The following is a 12,136-nucleotide window of genomic DNA, read 5'->3' on the forward strand; positions in this document are numbered from 1 at the left end:
CGTCCCATCCTGTCGCGACCTTATGAGCCAACGAAATCATTATCTTGGGTGGCGCTTGAGCTTTCTGACTCGCCCCATCCTGTCGGGACCTTATGAGCCGACAAAATCAATATCTTGGGTGGCGCTTGAGCTTTCTGACTCGCCCCATCCTGTCGCGACCTTATGAGCCGACGAAATCATTATCTTGGGTGGCACTTGAGCTTTTTGACTTGCCCTATCCTGTTGCGACCTTATGAGCCGACAAAATCAATATCTTGGGTGGCGCTTGAGCTTTCTGACTCGCCCCATCTTATCGCGACCTTATGAGCCAACGAAATCATTATCTTGGGTGGCGCTTGAGCTTTCTGACTCGCCCCATCCTGTCGCGACCTTATGAGCCGACAAAATCAATATCTTGGGTGGCGCTTGAGCTTTCTGACTCGCCCCATCCTGTCGCGACCTTATGAGCCGACGAAATCATTATCTTGGGTGGCACTTGAGCTTTTTGACTCGCCCCATCCTGTCGCGACCTTATGAGCCGACGAAATCATTATCTTGGGTGGCGCTTGAGCTTTTTGACTCGCCCCATCCTGTCGCGACCTTATGAGCCGACGAAATTGCTATTTGTTACCTTCCTGGCATTGCCACAAGGTTTTTCAGACTTTTTTCTGATTCATCTCGAAATATTTTGGGACGGTTGCAATTTGTTACCACTTATTATTCATTAAGATGATTTCACATATGTTTTTCAAGCTTAGAACAGGTTGATGATCAAAATCACTTTATCCATGGCGGATTAAGCATCATAAAGAAGCTTCAAACGGCGGATCAAGTATTTCAAATCGCCTTAAGGGCGACATAAGGATTGTTTTTGAAGGTATCACAAAAGCAGTATCGATTCCTAAAGGAGACCTATTACATGGCTCTTATGGCCAATTCAATGAAGTTTATTCTGCTGACGCCCTTGGCTCAGCTTGCTGCGAGCTTTGGCCAACCTCAATCTGCAAGTCGCCCAGTACCCAGTTACACTTGGCCAGAGCGGCAAAGTCATCTTCATCGGTCAGGATTGATGAAAGATCTGCGTCCAAGTCAAAAGGATTCTTGGGTCGCCGTGGAGTTAAGCTGGTCGTCACAAAGGTTGGCGGGTTGACCTTCTTGTTCTTACTATCATAAGCAGCCTGGTACTTTGATAAGTCCAGACTTGCAGGAAACTGAGTCGCCGCCAGACGGGAGTCCTTGACGACACGCTGGTAGTTCTCTTCGGCGAATTCTGACCCGTCATCCTTGAGTTGAGGAAAGCCCGCCGCTACTTCTTCTGGGTTGATCTCTGGAGCATATGCTAAGCAGCGACTCAATGTAGTGAGCACTCCCTTCCGGGCGGCTGACCGAGTCAACTCGCCAATCTGAGGAGGAAGCGTGGATAGGCAGCCAAGCATCTTCTTTATGGAGGTTATAGGCTCCTTGGCGCCCATCACTGCTTTCACAGTCAGTACACTGCCAGTATATAGCTGCTCTGTCAGCGTGTAAATCGCCTTCAGCGTCAGCACGCAATCATCTTGAAGGTTGGTGGCTCTCGGACCTGTACAAGGGGTAATGATAATCAGCGACTCAAGATAAGAGTTATTTGTTTAAAAAGGTCAAGAGTTAGTATTTTACCAAAGACGGCTTGCGCCCTGTTTGAGATATGACGTTTCAAACTGGACAGCTCTTGTTGCACAGTAGCCGGCTTGGCTTCAGCTTTCTCTGCTTGCTTGGTTGAAGCATCTTGGTCAGCTTGAGCCCTTTTTAAATCGGCTTTTAGTTTTTCCATCTCAGCTAAGACCAGCTGATACTTCTCCTCCAATTTGGCTCGGGCATCCTGCTGATCAGATAAGCTTTTCTTCAAGTCGCCAAGTGCTGATTCAGTCTGGATAAGAGATTCCTGTTGAAGCATATGATAAAGGGCAAGTCTCAGAACTATTGCAAGCAATATCCCTGACACTTGGGGGCTAATGTATAATTTTTCAGACAAAATTATACAACATCAAGACCTGGCTCATCTTTTTACTGATGACCCGGCCCTTGGGGGTTACTGGTCGAAAGTTTTTTAAAGTCATCAAGACCCGGCTCATCTTTTTACTGATGACCCGACCCTTGGGGGTTACTGGTCGAAAGTTTTTTAAAAGTCATCAAGACCCGGCTCATCTTTTTACTGACGACCCGGCCCTTGGGGGTTACTGGTCGAAAGTTTTTTAAAGTCATCAAGACTCGGCTCATCTTTTTACTGATGACCCGGCCCTTGGGGGTTACTGGTCGAAAGTTTTTTAAAAGTCATCAAGACCCGACTCATCTTTTTACTGATGACCCGACCCTTGGGGGTTAATGGGGATAATATAGTATACAACAAAACTTACCTCATGTTTATTTTTCAGCATCCGAAGCAGGCTTTTCTCCATCTCATAACTTGCCTCCAGGAGACTTGCAAAACCAGAGCAAAGTTCTTTGAATTCCAAATGTTCATATTCAGAGATCTTATCCTTGGAGAGTCCAGACTCAGGAACAGTTTGAGATGACGATGGCACATGCTTTGATAAAACCGTTGTGGCCGGTTTAGAGAAGTTGGTACCAGTGATAATTACAGCGTCCGGGGCTTCTGCTGTTATCAATGGACTTGGCGGCTTGGGGGCATCCATTGTTTCCTTGGGCGAGCTAATGAGATCCACTTGATCCTCAGGTTTGTCTTGGTCCGGGTTATCTTGGATCGGCGCCGACTCTTTTATAGGCTCCGAGATTATGATAGGAGTTGACCCGCTGGTTTTCCTCTTCTTCTCCTGTGCCCTGAAAGAGGAAAGAGGCGCGTTTAAGGACTGAAAATTTATCACCATCAGATTCAAAGTAAAATTATCAAAGGACTTACCCAGGGACACAGATCATTGGCAGAAGTGTTGACATTACTGAGTCGCCAGATGTAGGAGGAGAATTCTGCAAGAGTTGTACGTCAAAGATATAAGCGGGTTACAAAGGCGATCCAAAGAAACATGAAGAAGTGTTGTTCAAGGATACCTTATTTGGCCTTTTCTTGTTCTTTGTTGGTAAGCCGGACACCAGATCACCGGAATGACTTCGGGTCTTCCGATTTGAAGTGTATTGTGCTTTCTTCAGAAGAAAATTTGGTTCCAAACAAGCACTTGGATGTGATAGGGGAACTTTCCTGCAAATTCGCCTGGCCGGCTTAGGTGGAGAAGGAGATGAATCAGAAGAAACAGAAATTACCTCTACAGAATCCTCCTCGCTTTCATTGTCTTCATTCTATTCAAGAGATGCAGAGATATAAATACAAAGTTAACAGTAATGGATGGCGAGTTAAGAGAAGATAGGTCTTTACCTCCGAAGGTGCGTCGCCGACTTGAGATTCATCGGCCTCGGATGGTTCGGTCACATCAGCTTTGCCCTTGCCCTTGGTTTTCTTCTTTGGAGGCGGCCTAGCTTGCTTCATGGCTGGCTTTTTGGGCTTCCTGGACCAAAATTTATCACCTTTCTGAAATGGCATATGTTATAAAAGGCCATAATTTGAATGAAACATAAGGAGTAAAGACAAAAGGCGGGTTAAAGTTGCTTACCTTGGGTGTCGGATTAATCTTGCAGAAGGGTTTAAGGCCTATTTGGCCGCATTTTCCCGCAGGCTCGCCGGTCAGCTCCTTGATGATGGTGGCAATATCATTTTCCGTTAAAGCCGTGTGGAAGTAACATTGAGGATGATCTAGGGTGCCGTCAAATTCGCACATTAACCCGTCCTGGCGACTTAAAGGGAGGATGCGCCATTCGACCCAGCAGTGGATCAAGTCAACCCCAGTAAGGCTGTTGTTTGTCAAAGATCTTAACTCGGACAATACTGGGATAAAATCGGATTCCTCCTCTTCAGTGAGCTTGTCCGGGAGCTTGAAATTCGTTGGAAGGCGATCTTCCCTATAACCCAGAAGCTTGTTTTCACCTACAGGTGAGGTCTCTTGACAATAGAACCCAGACTCGCCCCAGCCTTTGGGGTGGCTTGGCATGGCGAGTGACGGAAATGGGCTGTCCCTGCCGCGCTGAACATTTACACCGCCGAGCTCCAAGCTGGGGCCATTATGAAATTCCGTTTGGCGATTTAAGTGGAAGAAATACCAGAATAAGGGAACTGAGGGTGCCATCCGCAGGTAAGCCTCACAAAACACCTGGAACTGGCATAGGTTGCTTATTGAATTGGGCCCTAGATCCTGGAGGCGGACATTCATGAAAGCCATGGCGTCTCTAAGGAACTTCGATCCAGGCGGTTTAAACCCCCGCTCAGGGTGTTCAACGAAAACAACTATCTCCCCTTCTTTGGGATTGGGGATTTCCTGTCCGAACCCGGTGCGCCAACCGATAACATCCTGAGGGTCCAAATTTCCCGTTTTCACATAATCCTCTAGTATGGCATCATTGACCTTGGTAGGGAGCCAGTCACTTTTGAATACGGTGCCCATGCTACAAAGGAATAAAGTACGGGTGAATTGACACGCCAGAACATCTACTGTACGAGGCGAAACAATTTCATTTGACTCGCCAAGTAATTTGTTCGCGAGCTGAGAAAAGATCTTGACCCACCAAATGAAGGCCCGGGTCAGGTTGCTATGGCGACTTACTAAGTTTGGCTACTTAAAAAGAGTTGTGTCTCAAGGCGCCAAAGGCATTTATCCCAAAATGGTGAAGTATGAAGACTACAAACAGTTTTCACATAACGAGCGGTAGATTATGGATCTACTGAACAGCTGAAAATAAATGCGGAAAATGACCGGATACGGCAACCTACGACCAAGATGGGATAATACTGTTGGTTTGGTGAAATACTATTCTAAGTGTGCAAATCGAGGGCGGACAAATAAAGGTATTGGAGACATTGGTTTTTTCGTCGTCATCAATATCAAATAATCAAGGACAAGTAACAACTATTCGAGAAAGCATCAAGAACATGGCAGTGATGAACTTCGAAAAAGAATGGGGATCTGCTCTTGATTAAACGGAGACCTAATCTGCTAGGTTCGGCCGGAGATGGTCGACGGCGACGAAGGCTTCTGGAGGGGCGCGAAAACCTCGGACGAGCGTGGAAATCTTCGGCGGCGATGAAGTGCTTGGCAGCAACGAGGTGGTCGACGACGATGAGATGGTCGATGACGGCGAGCAGCTCGGCCACGGCGAAGTGCTTGATGGCGATAAGATCCTTGGGCGGCGCCAAAGCTTTCGGGAGACGGCAAGAACTGCGGTCGGTGGCGGAGCTCTCGGAAGGCAATAAAGGTTTTCGCTCTGATAATGGGGAGAAGGGTGACAAGACTGGTGGGTGGAATAAGCCAGACCTATCCCCCCACCTATTTAACAGGGCAGGCGCTGGAATCGAGGCGCCAGGAGCGGGAACCGCCAAAGGTTAAAAGATTCGCCATGATGGCACTCCGAAAATTTTGGGATAGCGATGCCAAAGGATCCATTGGGATTACATCATTATCTTTTTTGGAATTCAAGGGATAAGAAGATACCAACGAGAAATGGTTTGGCAATTTAAGTTTTTCCGCAACAGATGGCGGGTTAAGTTCATGGCGTATGGAGGAGGATGAAAAATGGATCGCCCTTAACTGAGCAGGAATATTGGCGTGAAGAGAATTCAAGTCAATCCGGGGCCTAATGTTGGGGATATTACCTATTCATAACCCGCCCTAGTTGGGTCGGGTCACCAAATCAGGCGATTCATTTAAGCGTGGTTCGGGGCTTGGCCTGGCAAGTTCGAAGGTTGTATGGCTGTTTACAACTTCCGGAAGGACTCCAAGCTTTGGAAGATGGCGATTTAGAGATCGTAAAAGTCACGGTTTGTAGAAAGGAAAGTAACCTTGTAAACCCTAGGGACTCGACCTGTATATAAAGGCGAGTCCCAGGGAAGGAGAGGGCAGGTTAGAAATCATCGATTGCTAGGTCTGGCGAGTTACGCCCTCCTTGTAATCGAAACTCCATCAATACAACTCAAAGCAGGACGTAGGCCTTTACCTCCTCACGAGGGGCCGAACCTGGGTAAATCGCCGTCTCTCTCACGTTCAACCCCTTTGAGTCGCCACCAAAATGCGATGGCTCCAGTACTAAGTCCTTTCACGAGGACATCTGCCGTGACAAAACCACGACATCGGTTGAAGAAATTGGTCTGAAGCTGAAGAATTGAATCGCGAAGAATTTGCGATGAAATTGATATTCCTCATGAAGATATTGAAATTGAGGAATTCGGTGTGTCCTGAAGAAAATCCATCTGAAGACTTTGAAGCATGAAGATTTATCCTTTCTGTTTTATTTTCTTCACACTTGAGTAATAGGAACACCGTACTGTTAAAGGGGGTTGAGGTAACACATTGGAATGAATTTCCTCATGATGCTCAACCCAAGCCTAATCCTACCAAAAGCCTCAAGTGAGGAATATGAGTAACATGAGGACTCACACAGTTGAGGGACCCGACCGTTGTCGATAGCCACGCCACATCATTGGTCTTATCCACACCAACGGTCACATTATTTAAGGGCATTAATGCCAAATCATGTCGGGATGCTCCCAGGTTATAAATAGCCGCCCCCCACAACCATTAGCTGGTTGGCTGCTCCGTTAGAAACTGACACTTGTCATAAGAGCAACCCAAATTCCTCAGAGTCTTCGAGAGTAATTCATCAGTGAGGAAATACCCCAAACACCAAACCACAAACCAAGAACCAAGTGATTGAGCATCACTGAAGAAGTTGTTCCTGTGTGGGACTGAAGCCTTTTACCTTTGAGGACCGTGCATCCTCCAGACGGTTAGGCGTCATGGTCTAGAGCAATCCAGCAGTCAATTGTGGATCGTCGGGTGACCAAGTTTGTGAGGGTTTGGAAGTCTGCCCTGAAGACTTACCACGAGTGTTGGGCGAGGATTGTGTGTTCTTAGCCCAAGGAGAATACGGTAGGGATTGTGTGTCCCGGGACAGTGTGTCCTTTGGTTTTAATACCAAGCCGCTCCAAACCAGATGTATAACTGTCACAACAGTTGGAACTGGGTCATCAACCACTGTCTTCACTGTGAAACGGGTTCAATTTCCCCAACTCCTTATATTCCTCAGATTGTGTGTTGATGATTTTCACTGTCACTGTTTCAAGAATTTGCTGAAGACTTTCTCTGAAATTCCTCAACCCCAAATTCTTCACGCAAGTTAATCCTCATCTGTTTTTCTGCTTGCCTGCATATTGTGCAAACTGTTTTCATATTCTTCATCCTGAAAAACTGCTGTAGTGAAACTTTGCACTCCTGATCCTTTACTGTTTCCGCTGTAAGTTAGTCATCAGTGAGGAATTTCCTCAAAAGGAATTTCCTCAGTGATGAAATTCTAAAAATCTCCTATTCACCCCCCTCTAGTCGATATAACGCACTTTCAAAGCTCAATACTCTACTATGTGTAGTCATTCTAAGTATCCTCTGACCCTCACATGATGCACTGACAATTTGTCTTTGTGTATAGTTATAAAAGAGTGGAATAGATGACATCACAAAACATAGACATTTTTGCAAAAAACTTGAACTTAAAATCTCAGTATTAGAATTCTATTATATGGGTATCGGTTCCACCGGGTTTTAGTTTTTGGAGGCCCCGAGACCGACATTCTCTTTAACACAGACTTGGTCATCGTTTTCGGTTTCATAAAAATGGTGACTCGGTCTCACCGAGAATGTTCTCAGAACCCTAAAACCCGAGTCGGTGACCCCGATTCGTTTCCACTCGGTGACTCCGAGACACATAAAGTGGAAACCTAAAGCTAAAAAAATTCATTCACATATTCTAACGGAATTTTCTCGTGGATAGATGCACTACAATTAGTGGCAAGAGGTGGAACTTATCCTAATGCGCAAGAATTGGAGTTGGGATCACAAAAGGGGACGAAATCTTACCCTAACTCGGTGAAGATTTTGCTACGACGACAACGGTTGGGAAGATTCCCGTTGTCAGCGGCGGACTCCGACGGCGAGGGCGCACTAGATACAAGTGACATGTTCGTGGACACAAGCGGTGACAACATAAGGGAGCAGAGACGCCATTTGAAAAATTAATTTCAAATTTTGGGTCCGCGGGATATATATACCCTCCTGTTGTCGGTGTCACTGATAAGAAAATTTTGGTTCCACCAAGATGCGTAACTGCCTGAGGATAGAGCAACTCGGTGACACTAAGATTTTAGAATTGGTGGTACCGAGATTGAAAATCAGATCAACCCTGATGCTTATGTGTGACCGAGATTTTAGAGTTGGTTACATCGAGTGGCACAAGGGAGGTTTTGGAAGTCATCCCTTGTTGAAATGGAACTCCGAGTGCTCCTCACACAAAGGGTCCGAAAAGTGCTTGCTCAAATTTTGTGACGAAGAATGAATAGAATTTGAGACGAGAAAGGATAGATAGCTAGAGAGGGGTACTTAGGCATTCTTTGATATCCAATTGGCCAAAGAATATGAAAGCCAAATAACAAAAATTGTATATCCTCGCATGAGTAAAAATATACATATCAACATGCTCACACAATAAGTTGTCAAATGAAACATGGCAAACATGCATAACCACTCGAGCATCTACCAAGCACTTTGGAGATGACGTTGTCATGTATATATGAGTATATTGACTTAGGAGCCAAGTAAGAATACTTGATCATATGCCATACTCATCGTTTAAGCACAAGTGGGGTTGCCACTTTTAAATAAATCTTTTAATGTGTTCACACCTTGTGAGATGCTTTGACTCAAGTCTTAGAGTAAAGTTTCCCCTTTATGTGACATCCCCCCCTAAGAGGGATAAACTATCCTTGGGTTTGTCGTTGAAGACTTCATGCAGGTGTTGTAGTAGTGGATGCTCATAGTTGATGAATATCATCTTGAGTCGGGAGCTATTCTTGTTGTTTTGTACTCTTCTCACCTACATGGGTTAGTCCCGCAAAGGAAAAAATATAAGGATATCTATGGACATGGAATGAAACACATGCATGCTGATGTCCATTGATACATTAATTACCTTATCCCTTTATTACCTATGAGGGAATATGTGACTCCTTGAATTATTGCGTAAGGTTGGAGTCGATTGCAAATAGTTCTTGACAATGATGAATGTGAGTGAATTTTGTTGGTGGAGTCACCCTCGAGAACTTCTCTAGTTCTCATTCTTCGAGACCCACATCAACTTGATGGGGATCCTTGGAGTTGAGCTAGCACTTGATGAAGTAGAGCTAGTGGTGGCCTTGGGATCCCACTTGACCATGGCTTGGAATCCTTCTTCAAATGAGTCAATATCTTCTTGAAGCTTGCCCTTGCCCTTTAGCTTTTGGTCTTGTTGTGGAAGATCATCTTGAGCATTTGTTCATTTGGGGAGAGTAGGATCATACTTCTCCTTTTGGGGAACAAACTTTGTCTTGGGGTATTGACCCTCTTCCCATTCAACCCCATTGTCATTGAAGTAGACAATGCCTTGGTTCTTATGGTCCCATCCATGCTTGCATACAATCTCCTCGAATTTCTTACTTCCGGCAAGACTCCTATAGAGACCTTTTTCTATAATTCCTTTCAATAAATCATTTTCTTGCTCGAATGTAACTTGGATAAGAGAATCATTAGTGGAATCATTAGCGACTCATCTCTTGAGCTTCTTCTTATAGGTGACTCTTCTCTTCTTCTTTTTTGGGGGGGGGGGGTCATTCATTGGAGTATTGTCCGGGCCTTCCAAAATTGTAACAATTTCGGTCATGCCTAGATGAACGCTTCTCTTCATATCTTGAGGTTGAAGTTTTTCTCTTTACCTCTACTCTTGTAGAACTTGTTGAATTTCTTGACCATGAGGCTTATCTCTTCATTGGTAACAAGGTTGTCATTTGAGGTAGCTGGAGTGTCACTTGAAGCTTTGCATGCACCACTTGACTTGATATGAAGCTCTTCTTTGTCTTTGAGTGACATTTCATGAGCAACAATCCTTCCAATGACTTCCGTAGGATTGAGATCTTTGTAGTTCGATGTCATTTGGATCAATGTGCACACAGTGTCGTACTTTCCATCCAAGGCTCTAAGAATATTCTTGATGATGAATTTGTTGGTCATCTCTTTGCTTCCTAAGCCGACAATCTCATTTGTGATGAGAGCAAGCCTAGAGTACATTTTAGCGACTCCTTCACCATCCTTCATCTTGAACTTGTCAACTTGACTTGCACCTCCAACTTAGATTCCCTCATGAATTCAGTACCTTCGTGCAGATGAACCAAAGTATACTAAATTTCCTTTGCATTCTCAAGATGGCTAATCTTGTTGAACTCTTTGGGGCATAGGCAGTTGAACAGAATGTCACATGCTTCAGCATTGTATTGCAACATCTTCAATTCTTTCTTAGTCGCTTCACGATCCGGTTTCCTTCCATCACCAAAGAATTCACCTTGCAATCCAACACGAACAACAGCCCAAACAGCGGGGTTATGACCAAGAATGTGCATTTTCATCTTATGCTTCCAACCAACAAAAATTGTACCATCAAAATATGGACCTCTACGGTGATAGTTTCCCTCACTAGATGCCATACTCTCCTAGGCTATGAAACCAATGCAGTGGATACCAATGCTCTGATACCACTTGTAGGATCTGCAGTATGTCTAGAGGGGGTGATTAGACTACTTGACCAAAAAAAAATAGCCTTTTTCCAATTTTAATAGTTGGCAGGTTTTAGCAATTATACCAAGTCAAGCACACCCTACACATGCAAGTCTAAGAGTATAGCAACGGAAAGTAGAGACACGCACATGTAAGTAGAGGGTAGGGATAGGAAGATCAAACACAAAGTTGACACGGATATTTTTGGCATGGTTCCAATAGGTGGTGCTATCGTACATCCACGTTGATGGAGACTTCAACCTATGGAGGGTAACGGTTGTGCGAGTCCATGGAGGGCTCCACCCACAAAGGTTACACGAAGAAGCAACCTTGTCCATTCCACCGCGGCTTACTTCCATGAAGGACTAGCCTCACTCGGGGTAGATCTTCATGAAGTAGGCGATCTCCTTGCCCTTACAAACTTCTTGGTTCAACTCCATACGGAGTCGGAGGCTCCCAAACTACACCTAAGCAATGTAGAGACACCACTCTCCACAAGGTAATAGATGTGGTAAATATGACGAACTCCTTGCTCTTGTGCTTCAAAAGATACTCTTCTCAACATTCAATCACTCCCTCAAAGATTTGGCTTTGGTGAAATAGATTGATTGGGTGGAAAGCAACTTGGGAGGCTACAAATAAAGATCCATTTGGAAGGAGTGGAATATCTTGATCTCAACATATGAGTAGGTGGTTCTCTCTCAGAAAATGGATGGGGCAAGTGTTGGACTATTCCGAGTGCTTCCTCTGCAATGAGGGGTAGGTGGAGGGGTATATATAGGCATCTCCAAAAATCCAACCATTACAACATTATTGACCAACTCGATGAAACAGAAGCAAAAGCTCGGTTGCACCGACTAGTGCAAAATGTGGCAACTTTTGGCGTTTCGGTGAGACTGATATATAAATCTCGGTGAGTCTGATTTGGCTGACCTAGGTAGATATCCAAACTTGGTGGCACCGATTTGCAAAAATCAAAAATTCCATTTTTCAACAAATGGTAACCAGGGAGTTGGTCACTGGTTTTCGTTGCACCGAAATCAAAACTTGGTTGTACCGAGATGGTTGGGTTGGCTCTGGATTTTGTCTAGGGTAAAACTCGGTAAGGCCAATTTGGAAATATTGGTGGCACCGAGTTTGAGTGCTAGGCTTTGGACAAAAATTTTGTGGGAGAATTTCATGAGGGTTTTTGCTGGCTAACTCTAAGCACTCGAGCAACCTGATCATCATAGACACATCATCCCCTTTTAACAGTATTTGCTTTCCTATGGACTCAAATATGATTTCCCGCATAAAAGCAAAAGGTAGGTCTTGAACATCATAGATGCTTCAAACTTGAGCTAGACTCATGCGGATGCATGCAAGGGCATGAGTGCACTTGACTATTCCATGATGCTATTGATATGCCACTATCTTATATGTTGGAAATATATGCTCCCTTGTATTGCATATAACCTTTTGTAGGTACTTGGATGGACCTTACTCCACATGAT

The sequence above is a fragment of the Hordeum vulgare genome, chromosome 6H (assembly GCF_904849725.1).
Source record: "Hordeum vulgare subsp. vulgare chromosome 6H, MorexV3_pseudomolecules_assembly, whole genome shotgun sequence".
Taxonomy (NCBI): Eukaryota; Viridiplantae; Streptophyta; class Magnoliopsida; order Poales; family Poaceae; genus Hordeum; species Hordeum vulgare.